Raw genomic sequence first — 13,747 nt, forward strand, 5'->3', positions numbered from 1 at the left:
CCTGTAACACAGCTACAGACAGTTCTGCTGTCTAGAATATTGAACACACATTTATTAATTGCTGATTTTCAGTAACAACTGGAATTTCAAAGAGCGTCAGTTTTTTTTTAAAGAAACCCAGCAGGACCTTGATTCCCACGTAAGTGTGATACAAAACTATCCTCCAAAGACACAAGGGAGCCCTCAATAATTAAACAAGAGTTTTGAATCACAAAATGTTAACTCCGGGAGTTTGAATACACCAACCCCAAAGCAGGTAGGGAAACAGCATAGTCCATATATCATCCAGACTGCAAGATTAATTACAAGCAGCATAGTGGACAGTGAAGTCAAGAGGAAGAACTAATAAGCAGTTACACCCTTCTGCATGGCACAGAAACTGATTCTCAGGAGCTCATGTTGTACTCTCAAGAAGTTTGTTCCTAGTATCCTGCTGCCTCCTGGCACCCACAGCCACTGCCTCAGGGACAGAGTTCTCACTGCATGAAAGAGGAAAATATACTGAGAAATAGCAGGTTTTTCTGGGGAACTGAGAATACCTCCTTTCCCTGCTGCTGCTGTACACAGCCATCTCTGGAATACCAGTCTGAAGACAGTGCAGCCACCAGACTGTGGAACAGGTGCCTCCCTGGCCTGCTTTGCTTTGCTGCTTTACAAATACACTTGGATCTCTACACAGCTACACTTGCCTCCAACAACAGAGGATTCATCATTTCTGCCTTCTGTGCTAATGTGCGCATCAGTGAGAGAAACTTGTTTTTCTCAAACTTCCCTATTATTTCTATAGTTCCTTTTATGCTTCACAGGAACAGGATACCTCTTATAAGCTCTGAAGTTAGAGCTTTTCAGAATATTTATCTTCAGAAGATTTAGGCCTGCATGTGCTAAATGTAAGTGTACATTGTGGGAGTAAAAAAAGGACTTTGATATGTTTCCTGTGAAGAGAAGATGTGTGTAGAAGAAATCAAGCAAGGAGAGCTCTAGATATATTAAGTTCTCCTGCTATGACACTAGAGTACCACACCCAGGAAATTCTTTCAAGGTGTCCACTTTTATCTTTGTGAATGTAAAGTACTCATGGCTATGCAGTTGGTAGAACAAGGTCAAAAGGGTAAGCAGAAGAAACAAATGGCACTTTCTGAATTTCTTCTTTGACACAGGTATTTCTCAGCTGTAGGAAACCTGGTGACTCACAAGAAAACAATAGAATAGATATGATTAGTATGCATCTTTGAAACTTGAATGTTTCAGAAGACTGAAGGTCAGCTGTTCTGCTAGTTTATAGCTGCTCCACTGATAATGCTGAGTCGTAGGGAATTCAGGATGCAATTCAGAAGTTTAGCCCCTGACTACACTTTCTAAAAGACTCCTGGACCTGCGAGACACAGAAAAGCTGAACAGATGGAAACAGTCTTTAACTAAGTATGTTTACACTAGAAAAAAATTCTGTATAATGAATAAATTATTGACAGAAGTCTCCTCTGACACTGGGCATGATGACACTGTGCAGCTAAAAATCGTGCAGTGTCTCCCAAGGCACTGGAAAGTGTCCTTATTTAAGAATGCAAAACAACATAACTAAATTGGAATAGTGCCACGACTCAGCTTGCAAACCTTGCCATGATGCCCTGAATGAATGCCCATTGCTTTTTAGGTTTGAAGTGTCTTTTATATGGGCTGGGTCACGTAACTTGAATGCAGTAGCATAGCTGCTTCCAAGTTGTTTGAGCCTGTTTGGCTGAAAATGGGTCTTTGATTTACTCTAGAGATTTCTTATGGATGTAAAGCCACTTTCCAAAGGAAGAACTAGCTTACCTGGAAACCAGCATTACAAAAACAAAACAAAAAAGAAGTAAAAAAATTTGTTGCTGTCAGCATAAAACTGCTCGCAACAGAATATGGAAAAGGCCTCTGAATGTTTGAAACCAGTTTACGACTTAGCAAAGTAATTTCCTTACCTCAGGATACAACAGGAATGCTGGCATGCATTGAAAGTCCTCTGAGAGACTGAAAATGCTTCAAGTCCTAAGATTTTTAAATGCCACCTCTCAAAGTCAAAAGGTAGATACCTAATTTTCTTTCACTCCCGTATTTTAACTGTCTTGATTAACTGACTTTCAAAAAGGTAAAGTATTTTAATAACTTCAAAGCTGTTCCTCTTATACAAAGCCTGAACTGATTTATCTCAGTTCCTTACTCAGGAATTCATTAGCAAAATTATTACAACCATCTTGTCAGCGTTTTTTACAATGCTCTTCTGAAGAACCATCTTTTAAAGGCACATTTTGGAAAGATCTGCTCCGTGTTAAACTGAGGCAGAGTCATCCACTCTGGCAAGAGCTGACACCATTGAAATTAGGTGCATTTAACCTTATTGGATAGTGAGGAGTGAAGCATTAAAGAATGCAGAGGAATCTAACCCAACAGTGATATTGTATCAAGTTATGGCAAGAGTGAGAAGAATCTGGACATCAGCACTTCATTTATAAACAGTTACTCATAGGTAAACATATCAATCACAGCTCACATTAGCCTTTATGTAAAAGATATAAATGGCTACATCTAAAGTATATCCATACCTTATATTTCTATAAACAAAGTAGGAACTTCTGATTTGTTTAGGGCAATTTGATCTTCTGGATTCTAGGGCATTTCCAGCTGCCTGTTGGATAGAATTCAGGCTTGCTAGCAGACATCCCAAAAATACTCTTCAGTCCCACTAAGGCCTGTTCTTTCAAGGCTGAGACAAATCTGGTTGCCTGATTTGTTTCTAACATGTCACCACAACATTCCTTCTTATTCCACTCCCAACATTCAAAGTTTGCAGTTCTGCCAAGATGCATTGTTCATGAGTCTGTCTCCTGCTACTCTGTAGCTCAGCATTTCAGAGCAGAGGACAACCATGGCATGGCTGTCTTACGGGCACAGCCTTAGGCATCCGCTTCTGGCTATTAAGCAACAAGATAACATTGGCAGTCACCAGAAAACACCAATTTCTACCACGTGACTTCCCTGAGATGCACCAGTCTGAAAGACTCCAGCAGCTGCCCTCTCCCTCTGCTCATTTGAAGCCCTGATCCTCCTGGGATTTTGAGAAACAAGTTGTCAAATGCTGGTTAAAGCTACCACAGTCTATATGGGCTTGCTAGAAAGGCTACAAGAGCATGGAGAGCCCAGATTCAAGCACAGCAGCGCTTTTACAATTATCTGATATCAACTAAGCAGGTACGGGGATGCCTTAAGTCTTTGGAGTCAGGGCACCCTAAAGAAAGTAAGTATTTTCTCTAAATATCATTAGAGAAGAAAACCAAGAGAAGATGGTCTCATTTGCACTTTTTCTTTCAGTATCTTTTGTTTCTTTTTTCTCTTCAGTGCAGATCTCAATGAGGCAAACAGTCCTTTCTGAAAAGTAAAATCAACAGCTTTGAAAACCTAGGAGTTGATGTGAACTGCAAACACTTCAAAATTTCATGTAACTGTATTGGAGTGTGCCCACTCATAAATCACTACAATGCATCATGGACTTGGAAATAACTTGAAAAATCTTTCTATTATTTAAATTGCTAATAGGGTACTGAATAGTACAGGAACCAGGATGACACTAATGAATAAGCCTTTCCATTTTCACAATGAATCGTTGAAAAATACCCATATAAAACCATTTCTTATTACTTCTGATTTCTTGTTAGCTGCCTTTCATTTTGTGCCTTGGTCTTTCTCACAGTATTCTTAAGCGTCTGTACTACAATTCTGTCCTGACCTTAGTAACCTGATACAGCTTCTACTTCCTATGGACTTACTCTCCTACTTGGGGATGTTCTCTTGCTACTCTTTCAACCTTTCCTTCACAATGAGGTAACCATGCACTTGGATATGCTTTTAAAAAAAAAAAAATTGCTGCTATTATGTTGTTATTTTTCATTCCTGTCATAGAAACTGTATACAATAACATATCTTAGATCGCTCTCACCAAGATTACCCTGTCTGGATAACCTCAGTGATTTCCTCTGCTTTGTTTACACAGAAAAGAGCCCTCTAGACGTTTCCTTTGCTTAAAATGTCAAAACCTTATCAATGCATTTAAAAACTTGTTGGATAATGTCTCCTGCTGTATTCCTTTCCAGGCAGATGCCGGTGACCTGGATCTCAGAGAAAGCCTACGTGCTGGTACACAAACACACTGAAAATGTCCTCTCACCCGGAGTGAATTTAAGCACAGAAGAAAACGGGATGTAAACAGGGTAAGTAATTGCAGGACCTCAAGACAGAAGAAACTGTTTTCCTTGGCTGGATGTTTCCCCCACTTCTTTGTCATAGGCGTACCAGATTTGCTTTCTCATGTTTCTGCTTTCAGAGAAACTGGACTGAAACGTAGCAGTTGGGATTTTTTTTTCCAGCCCCAGGTGATTTCCTTGTACCGCTCCTCAGACCTGCCAGCACTGTCTGCTTAGACTCTCGGTGCAGCAACTGAAGCAAAAGGGATATATTTCCATTTGGCATCCATCCTCACAGTTTTTGCTCTTTTTGTCTCACCCTCACTGTGGTGTAGCCTACACTATGCCCATTATCACTGCCCTGCCAAAGCTTTCCAGAATGCAAAGGTGAGAACTAGTATACCATAGGAAATATTTTCCATTTGCATTCTCAGATCTTCATGAAAAGCAAACAGACAATTTGGCAAACACTTCCCTTTCATTCAGTTCCAACTGCATCCCTGAGCCTTAGTGACCAGCCATTCTAGTTATAAAAATTTTTCTAACTCTCAAGTCTGCATTAATTACTAATATTCACATATTCTACAATGTAAAATATTCATCAAAGTACTGGAAGTGTTTAAGTATTTATGACTCATTTTTTCCAGGGTTCTGTATGAGCACCTGGAGAAATGACTGAAAAAGTGAGCTTCATAAAATTGATTGCATGCATGAGGACAGCTCCAACATTGTTGTTCATTAGCTTTATTAATGTCAAACACCTTTACTACCGCATTAGCTTGCTTGATAACTCAGGCTTGCAAAAAACCATGAGAAAACCCAGACTTCTCTGGGTTATGAGGGCAATGAAACATTCAATATAGTGTTATAATCCAAGATAAAAAACAACCTGGTTGTAAAGCTGGGCAGGTGGAAGAACAGTGGTGGAAAGAAGTTTTGCTGCACATGTTCTGCCATTCAATGCTGAAAAAGACAGCACTGTGGGCTGTTTAAAGTTTAAAGCAGTGTGGGCTGCACAGCCCAGGGGCTGAATCAAGCCCTTCAAATACTTGAACTCGACCTCCTGACCTAAGCCAGACTTGTCTTAGAAAAAGCCAAGAACAGCATATATTATCCTTCCAGCCAAAACTGCTACTGCCTTCTGCTTGCTTCCCATGTGTCAGAGCAAGCTGATGTGCAATGCACTCTGCCCTCTCAGGGAGCATGGCCAGGCCAGCCCCGTGTACTCCAGGCTGCTGCCCAAGCTGGGCCCCCAGCTTTGTTCTCTGCTTCACCACAGGTGAGAACACAGAGCCTCAGCCCCACACCGTGTCTCACACTCATGCACATCTCAGGCTGTGCCCAGGAGCTGCACATGCAGCATGGCTGAGCCAGAGAGATCAGCACATCCAACTCCCAGAAATGAGTTAGAAGACCCTTCCCTGCTCTAAATGTTTACAGGAAAAGTGCAAGGACATCAAAAGTCCCTGGGATTTTTCTCACTGATGCCTTTCCACACTATGTTTTCCACTATTTCCCTTCAGTTTATTGTGCCTTATTGAGGCCTTGCAATAGCAAGACCAGATGACAGAACCCTCAGTGTCACTAACATCCATTAGCCGTCTGGGCAAGAGGCAACTGACCTAAACCTGTGTATGCCACACAAGTTAGACCACAAAAAGAACAGGTATTTAACATCGGTAACTATTTTTGAATAAATCTGCTCATTCTAGGAACAAAAGGCAATGACTGGTCTGTTACTCAGAATGACTTCTCAGAGTAGCAAGCAATCATAATTTATTGCAAACCCCTCATGCCTTCCTCACTCAGCTGCTTACACCATGTGGCTTTCTGTTAGATGTCTGGGCATAATAAACACAGCAGTGTTGTTGAATCTTAAATATATATGACCCCTACCTCCATTATGCTTTTAACATACATCCATTATGCCTTTAACTTCCAACAGTTTTAAGTGTTCAAGGTCAGGATGGACAGGGCTTTAAGCAACATAATCTAGTGGAAGATGTTCCTGCCTGTGGCAGGTGGGGTGGCCTAGATGATCTTTAAAATTCCCTCTTGACCCTCTGATTCTACCCGAGCAGGACACAAGATTTTTGAATCCTTCAAAGGCATGTTCCTGCTGTGTAAAACTGCAGCATTATCATTCCCAGAGCACAGATTTATTTTTTGGGGTCATAGGTGTGTGCATAATTGCTTCACTCATCTGTATGGATTTCAGTTTAACGCGACTTTTTTCATGTTAATTCAAATCAAGAGTATCACATGATCTGGTGGACAAGCATACTTCTCTGGTGATTACACTAATCCTAACAAATTAGAACATAAAAACCTCATACAGAATAAGGTACAAAACCAAGCAAGGACACAGAATGACAGTAAAAATAATACTGTGACGTTCACAGTAATTTGTAAAATTTACTCTGCATAAAATTTCTCAGACATCTCAACTGGTACCATGTTTTCTGCAATACCAAAAGATAACAAAATGTTAGAGTTCCCATTCCAATATGCTAAAGGTACATAAAATGCACATAACTACTGAAGATAGATTATATAGAATAAATGAGAAATTAAATGCTCCACTGCCAAAATCTAATGATTTTGTGATCAGTCTGGAGCAAATGTATGACTGAAACAAGCGATTCATACTATATTAAGAAACTAAACAAATTAAAACATCAATGAATACCCAACTTTGGGCTCAGAGATTTTAATAACAGCAAAAAGGAATTGTTTCATTTGAAATAATCTACAGTAATCTTAAGTAATTTAATTCTGGGTGCCCTTATTAAACCATTTCATTTGCATGTCTGCTTTAACTTCATTACAAGCAGATTTACTGCACTGCATATCAGCCAGTATCCCTGAACTGGTCCCTACTTGCAGAATTATTTTGTGTAATTTCACACTTACTTTGTATGCTTGTCTATCAAATCATAGCAAACTTGCTGCAACTTTTTTTAACTCCTGCTTTTCACTGAGTTTCTGAAAAAAAAAAAAAAAAAAAAAGCCTTCTCTCTGTAGAAATTCACAGCCACTGGGAAACAAATATACAAAAAAGACCCAAAGTAAGTAAAGGTTTGGTGTGTTGATAGCTGTTCATTTATTATTATACAGCCTTCATGACTATGGCTGTGAGAGAGAAACATATACTGCAAGAGAAACAAAAAGAGACTTCTAATCACACAACTAAATTTACTGGTATATACAAAAATACGTTTTTTAAAACCACATTTCTGCAGTCTCCATTTGAAGAACTTGTGCTCAATTTCCCTCTTCTGATCATTTATGCTGTTCTCTAATCTAGCTACTGAGTATCAAGGGATTTTTCTTCTGAACATTCAAAAATAAAATTTCTCCTCAGACTCATTTTAGCTCATTTCTCCTTTAATGACAATTCTCGTTACTTCACTTATCACACACCCACACAATTTTTTGAAAGACTTTCAAATCTTGTAGAGTACTGATTCTGCTGAACAAAATATCCACTGCTGTTTGACAGGCTGTGTAATCATTGCAAACTCCACAAAAGCACTAAAGCACTCCCATCTCTCACACAGGTTAATTTTTTTCAATCTAGCATGGTAAGAATTTTTTCTTGCTTTTCTGATTTTTTTTTTTTTTCTGGGCAAGGCAATAACCATTCTCCAGAGAGCTTCTCTTTCACTTGACTGTGATTACACTGTTTGAACTTTCAGTTCAGTAGTTACTAAATTACCACTCCCTCAGCAGATCAAGCAGTAGCAGAGAAAGAATCACACAATCATTTCGGTTGGAAAAGATCTCCAAGATCATCAAGTCCAGCCACAAACCTAACACTGCCAAGTCCCAATAGGCCTTGTCCCTACGTGGGGTGGGAGCTTGCAGGACCAAAACCTGAACCAGCTCCACTCCTTTGCCAAGCCCGCACCTGCTGACCATCCGTCTCTGTTGAACTACACAGTTATTAATTTTCCCTCCCACTTATTTCTTTAATGCCTGGGAGATTTTGCTTAACATTTGCTGAGATCACTTCATTAAAATACTAATTTCAAGCAGCAATTATCTGCTGGTGAGCACTGCTGGTGGAACCAGCGGTAGCACTGATACACACTCAGCTGCAAGAGAGTTCACAGATGCTCAGGTCCCTGGAAGTGGAAGAGAATGTTGAAGATTCATTAAGTGACTGACAGATAGGAAATACAACAGAATTTTACATCTCATACCTTTGTATTTCTGCTTTTGTTTCCCCTAGATGGCACATATAAAAGCCTTTTTTTTTTGAAATCCAAAACAAGAAAAAATCATTGGCTCTGAAAATCTCTTTGATTCTCTTAGCAAATTATATAAGCAGGTAAGAATTTTGCCTTTGTAAAGCATAATTACGTTTTAGATGACCACAGTATCATCTGGGGGTGTGAAATGTTTAAAATACTGCAGAGTAAATAACAGCTAGACAGAAACACACCTGAAAGGGTAATGAGCTAATGGAAGAGCAGCACTTGTGGAAAGCTTAAGATTAAGCATTAGCTGTTCTGTTGTGCTAAGTAAGAAGAGAAAACAAATGGCATTTAGCAAGGATTTGGGCTCCTGAAAGAATCAGTGACTCTATCTGGAAGGAAAGGAAGAGGATGCAGAAGGCACTGAGTAAATGCAGTAAACGTGCCCACAGCCCAGGCAACTTTCAACCCCTTTTCATGTAATGAGGAAAACATGGTCTGGCTGAGGAAAAGAACCCTCAGTCTTTCAGCACTGTTTGTTTCAAAGCCCTGTGCCCCAGATTACTGACAAGGATGTCATGGGCTGGAGTCTAAGATAGTTGCATAAATGCTACTGGCAGAACATTTGGGATCTATCACTGGTCTCAGGCTCTCTAGCATCAATACATCATTCCTCATTTTCTACCCTATACTCTATGTATACACTGCAGAGTGCTACCCTAACATATAAGCAGCTGCTGTATTTTGCATGAGAACTACCTTTTAGATGCCAAGAGTCATGGATTGTTTGCCATTTGAACTCAAGTAAAAGAAATTTCTAAGCTCTTTGGTGACTTCTGAGATTCAGATCTTCTGCTCTGGATCTTGGTAAATTCTCAGAAATTTTTCTTCTTTTACAGAAACTAGCAGGAGTTTTGCTCTATCTAGGCAACTTTAAAAAATATATTGAATTAAAGAAGAATAGGATAAAGTGCATAAATTTGTGAAATACCATGGTATTTCTAGAATATGTTCCACATACATGTGCTAACAACTGTCAGACTTTTCAGATACAGGTTTTTATATTCAGGTTCTTAAAATCTTTGCATTCCTAAACAATAGCTAAGCTAAAGTATTAGAAAAGCAGTTGAAATAGCAGCTATTACCTGTACTGCATTTAACTATGTCTATTAAAAAACTACTATTCTAATGGCTGTGCATATACTCACCAGCAAAAATTATCTAGGGAAATACTTCTGTGGGAAAACCCTGCTGCAGCATGTGGTAACATCAGGCACTTTGTAATAAATAAAAGGGGGAAGAACGTAAAAGACAATTTTCCCTCTGAAACAGGTATCATGTAAATGACACCCCTAGTCAATCAGAGAAACAATTAACCTCTGCAGAATTTTGTTTTCAAATCCAAATAAGGTCCTTCTCTTATTTTTGCTTGACTTGAAATGGATCTAAACTTGGTGCCTGTAGTGCTTTCAGATTCACCTACTATAAATTTGCTGCTAGCACTATGGCCATTCTGCATTATTCTTTTAGTTCAGGTACATCTTGCAACGTATGAACTGAAGGATGATGATACTGTAGTTAAAGAAAGCAAATGAGAAGGTGAAGTTTCTGGCAGAACCTATCTCCTCTCTTCCTAAAATAGTGATGATAATTTTTTCATTCTGTAAGCAAGTTTCAGGACTTGGTAACAGCTGGCAAACTACTTTGAGACCTCTGGACCTCAATTTAAGCAAAAGCCCTTCTCTCTCTCCCAAAAAGACAATCTATGCATTTGGTCAGAGACCTCCACACTACTGTGTTCAGACAAATAATTTCATTTTAAGGTGCTTTGCTGCTTTCACATATTTCAGTGACAGCTGGTTTCATTTGATGGCTGTATATTTACTACTTTCAAATTGTATCCATTGTCTCAGAAATACATCCTGAATTTACAGAAAACAGCTAAAAGAGACAAAAAGTCCAGTCTAATTTGGGTCCATTCTGCATACAGCACACAAGCAATATGAAATTCATCTTCCTGGCTTCTACAAGCCCTCTGAAAATCCAGACCCCCAAACAGAGGAAAGAAGGTAGCAGTAGAGAAAAAGCATGCCAAGCTTATTTTTAAAAAGCCAAACCAAAGTACTTGCAACTCAGCAAACACAAATTCTTTTCAATAATCTGTTATGTAATACAAAGTCACATTGTATTTCACCTGAATATTTCCATTGCAGAATCACAGAATGGACGGAGTTGAAAGAGACCTTAAAGATCATCCCCCTTGCTGTGGGCAGGGACACCTTCTACTAGATCAGGTTGCTCATAGCCCCATCCAACCTGGCCTTGAACACTTCCACAGATGCGGAATCCATAACTTCTCTGGGCAACCTGTGCCAGCGCCTCACCACCCTCACAGTAAAGAATTTGTTCCTAATATCTAATCTGATCCTATCCTATTTCAGTTTGAAGGCATTTCTCCTTGTCCTGTCCCTACATGCTCTTGTAAAAAGTCTCTCTCCATCTTTCTTGTAGGCTCCCTTCAGGCACCGGAAGGCCACAATTAGGCCACTCTAAAGCCTTCTCTTTTCAAGGCTGAACAATCCCAATTCTCAAGTCTTTTTTCATAGGAGAGGTGCTCCATTCCTCTAACCATCTTGTTGGTTATGAAGAGAAATTCCTGATTTTTGAGCAAAAAATTATACAACATGAAAAGTGAGTTAACAGAAGATGCTACTGAAAGAAATAGAGGTTTATTTGCCTTAATTTTATATGGTAATTTTCTCTGAAATACTCCCATATCTTAAGAAAATACCTAGCCCTCTTAGCTTTGTTTGCCTAGTGAGCAGTAGCAGACCTACAGGGAGCAGTCAGTCACCTGTTCTTTCAGAGTCTTTCTGAGAGCAGATCTATGTGATTTGTACCTGGGATCACACATACTTGTGAAACCTGCTGTGGAATGGGGTCCCTGCCCCTAGACAAGACCATCCTACTTGACCTGTGGTGTTGCCTTCCTTCGATCTTTACCACAGCCTTATTTCAGCTGTTAACTGCTTTCCATGTAATCCCCAGAAGCAGACAGATAGACAGATACATTCATATATGCAGCATTGTATCTTCTCAGAATTTTACATTAACAAATATGGGTTGAACAACACAATGCACTGAATTGCATGCTATATATCATAAAATCTGTCTTACCTGAGGAAAAGCTAAACAAATATAAGTGTTTTGTATAAATCCGAAAGAAATACATTCCCTGACTGATGACTCAAATACAGTTAGTTGCTGCTTGCAGAAGGTAAACGAGTACCTGCTAAAAGCCATAAAAATCACTTTTGATGGTATGACATGCATTGAGACCTACTTCTGCTTCAAGAGAGACGTAAAGACAAATAACTATGTATTTTTGGATCCATGTAATTTCTGTTTAAAAAAGCATGTAACACTTTTTCTTCTCAATTTAAGGTGAGGGGAGCCAAACAAACTGGAGTAATCAGCCTGCTTCTATGCTGGTAACATCAGTATTGAGAAATGCTTAGCAAGCACAGCTCACTAAAACCATATTTGACAGCTGTTTTAATGGCAGCTGCTACAAGATTATAACTTGGTATGAATACAGATCTCAAATATTACCTTTTCAGTGAGCACTTTCAGTTCTCAAGACAAGAAAGAAGCAGCAAATGACAAAAAAGAGCCAAGGTGGAAAAAGACTAAAGCATGAGAGAAAAAGGGCAAAGGAACGTACATCTTACACTCAGTGTGTGGCTTCCTACAGCATCATGCTCTTATTTAACACCAGCAATGTTAGTCTGCTGCAATTACCTGCTCAGTCCATTACATGTTTCTAATCCACTGTCAGGATCCACAAGCATAGTTACCAAGGTTTATCATTTTGAGCAGTGGCCAAACTTTGCATTATGCAGACATACTTGCAGCATAAGATTAAAACGAGATGCTAATGAACCTGGGATGTTATGCATTAGTGGACTGCGTTTTTTTCCTGCTCCCATCTCTCTCTCAGACACCTTGTAGCCACTACTATCAATAGTACCACACTATATAATAGAAAAGCAATATAAGCAAGCTGAGGCATTAGAGTTACTATTAAGAAATTGAATTCTACCTTTTCACTTTCAATTTTTTAAGGGAATTTCTGTTTTTTCCCAACAGGACATACAGCAATTTTTAACTAGCTCATTCCCCTTCATCTTCTCTGCCCCCAGCAGCACTTTAATAGAAAGTAGCTAATGAGTGTAGAGACTGGGTAACTTTACAAGAGTTTGAGAGCTGAAAGGACCCAAGCAGCAGATGGAAAGAACAGTAGCAGCCAGTTACAAAAGGAATCCCATTTTATTCTTTCCCCTGGGGCCTCTGCCAGTCATGCAGTCCACACTCTGCTGCATGTGCATGCTGGGCAACACTCTTGGGGCAGATCCTCATATGTAGTGAATTGTGTGTCAGCCTCAAAGGGACTGTAACATTTTACACGAAGCTCTACCACCCATTTTTTTTCTAAATATGTGTAAGAGTGTAGGAAGAAAGTCTGAATCCAAAGATCTATACAATGCACCTATAAAAATGGATCTGTGGAGAAAAATAAGAGTTACAAATGGACTACTGCTATCAACTATCACTTGAAGGTCACTTGTCATAACTGACCTCCTATTAAATGTGGTTACCCTGACAAGCAGGAATTAAAAAAAAAAAGAAAAAAAAGAGATGGCACTGTATTACCTGTTGCCCATAGCACTCTGGTATTGTTTTGCAACTGACTGCTTAGTGTACTGCCTTATCTTTTTGTTTCTCTGTTAGAGTGTAAATTCCCTTTTGTGGAAATTTAATAAGACATCTAAAGTCTGTCATGCAGTTCCTGTGATGGGTAAATCTTGGATATTCACGTTTCACTGAACAAATTCACAGTACGTGTAACTTCATGCAGCAGTGTGTGATGCTGAGGATGTTTGGAAAATGGATTTATTGTGGATTTATTTTAAAATAATCTCTAATGCGGAAGAGAGGTTGTTGTCACAGCAGGCAGTTTTGAAGCATTGAGAGAACCTTGCTGGTTAAGGAGGAATGAGTGCGCAGTGAGAATAGGAAACCTTAAAATTCAATGTTTTGAAATTCAAAAGCTTTAGTGAAACCATAAAGAAGAGACAATGCTATTGCAGGGGAATTACAGTTTAAAGAAGATGAAAACCAGCAAGATCCAAGTGTATTTCATATTGGGATTTCCATTCCTGCCTAAAATGGTTGACAGGTTTGTATTCTCTGAGTGCTGGTTGAATTGTTGCATTGATGAGTGCTAAAGAACCCAATAAGAATAAAAAAAAAAAAGTAATTTTTTTTGCTTTG

General features: G+C 39.2%; 1 protein-coding gene across 1 annotated transcript in view; it reads right to left on the reverse strand.

Annotated features, from left to right (window-relative positions):
• Nucleotides 1-13,747, reverse strand: part of BANK1 (B cell scaffold protein with ankyrin repeats 1) — a gene marked incomplete at both ends in the record, with an annotated part of 145,476 nt that overhangs the window by 35,284 nt on the left and 96,445 nt on the right. The gene's annotated exons all lie outside the window — the stretch shown is intronic.

This window comes from Coloeus monedula (assembly GCF_965178545.1).
Source record: "Coloeus monedula genome assembly, chromosome: 5".
Taxonomy (NCBI): domain Eukaryota; kingdom Metazoa; phylum Chordata; class Aves; order Passeriformes; family Corvidae; genus Coloeus; species Coloeus monedula.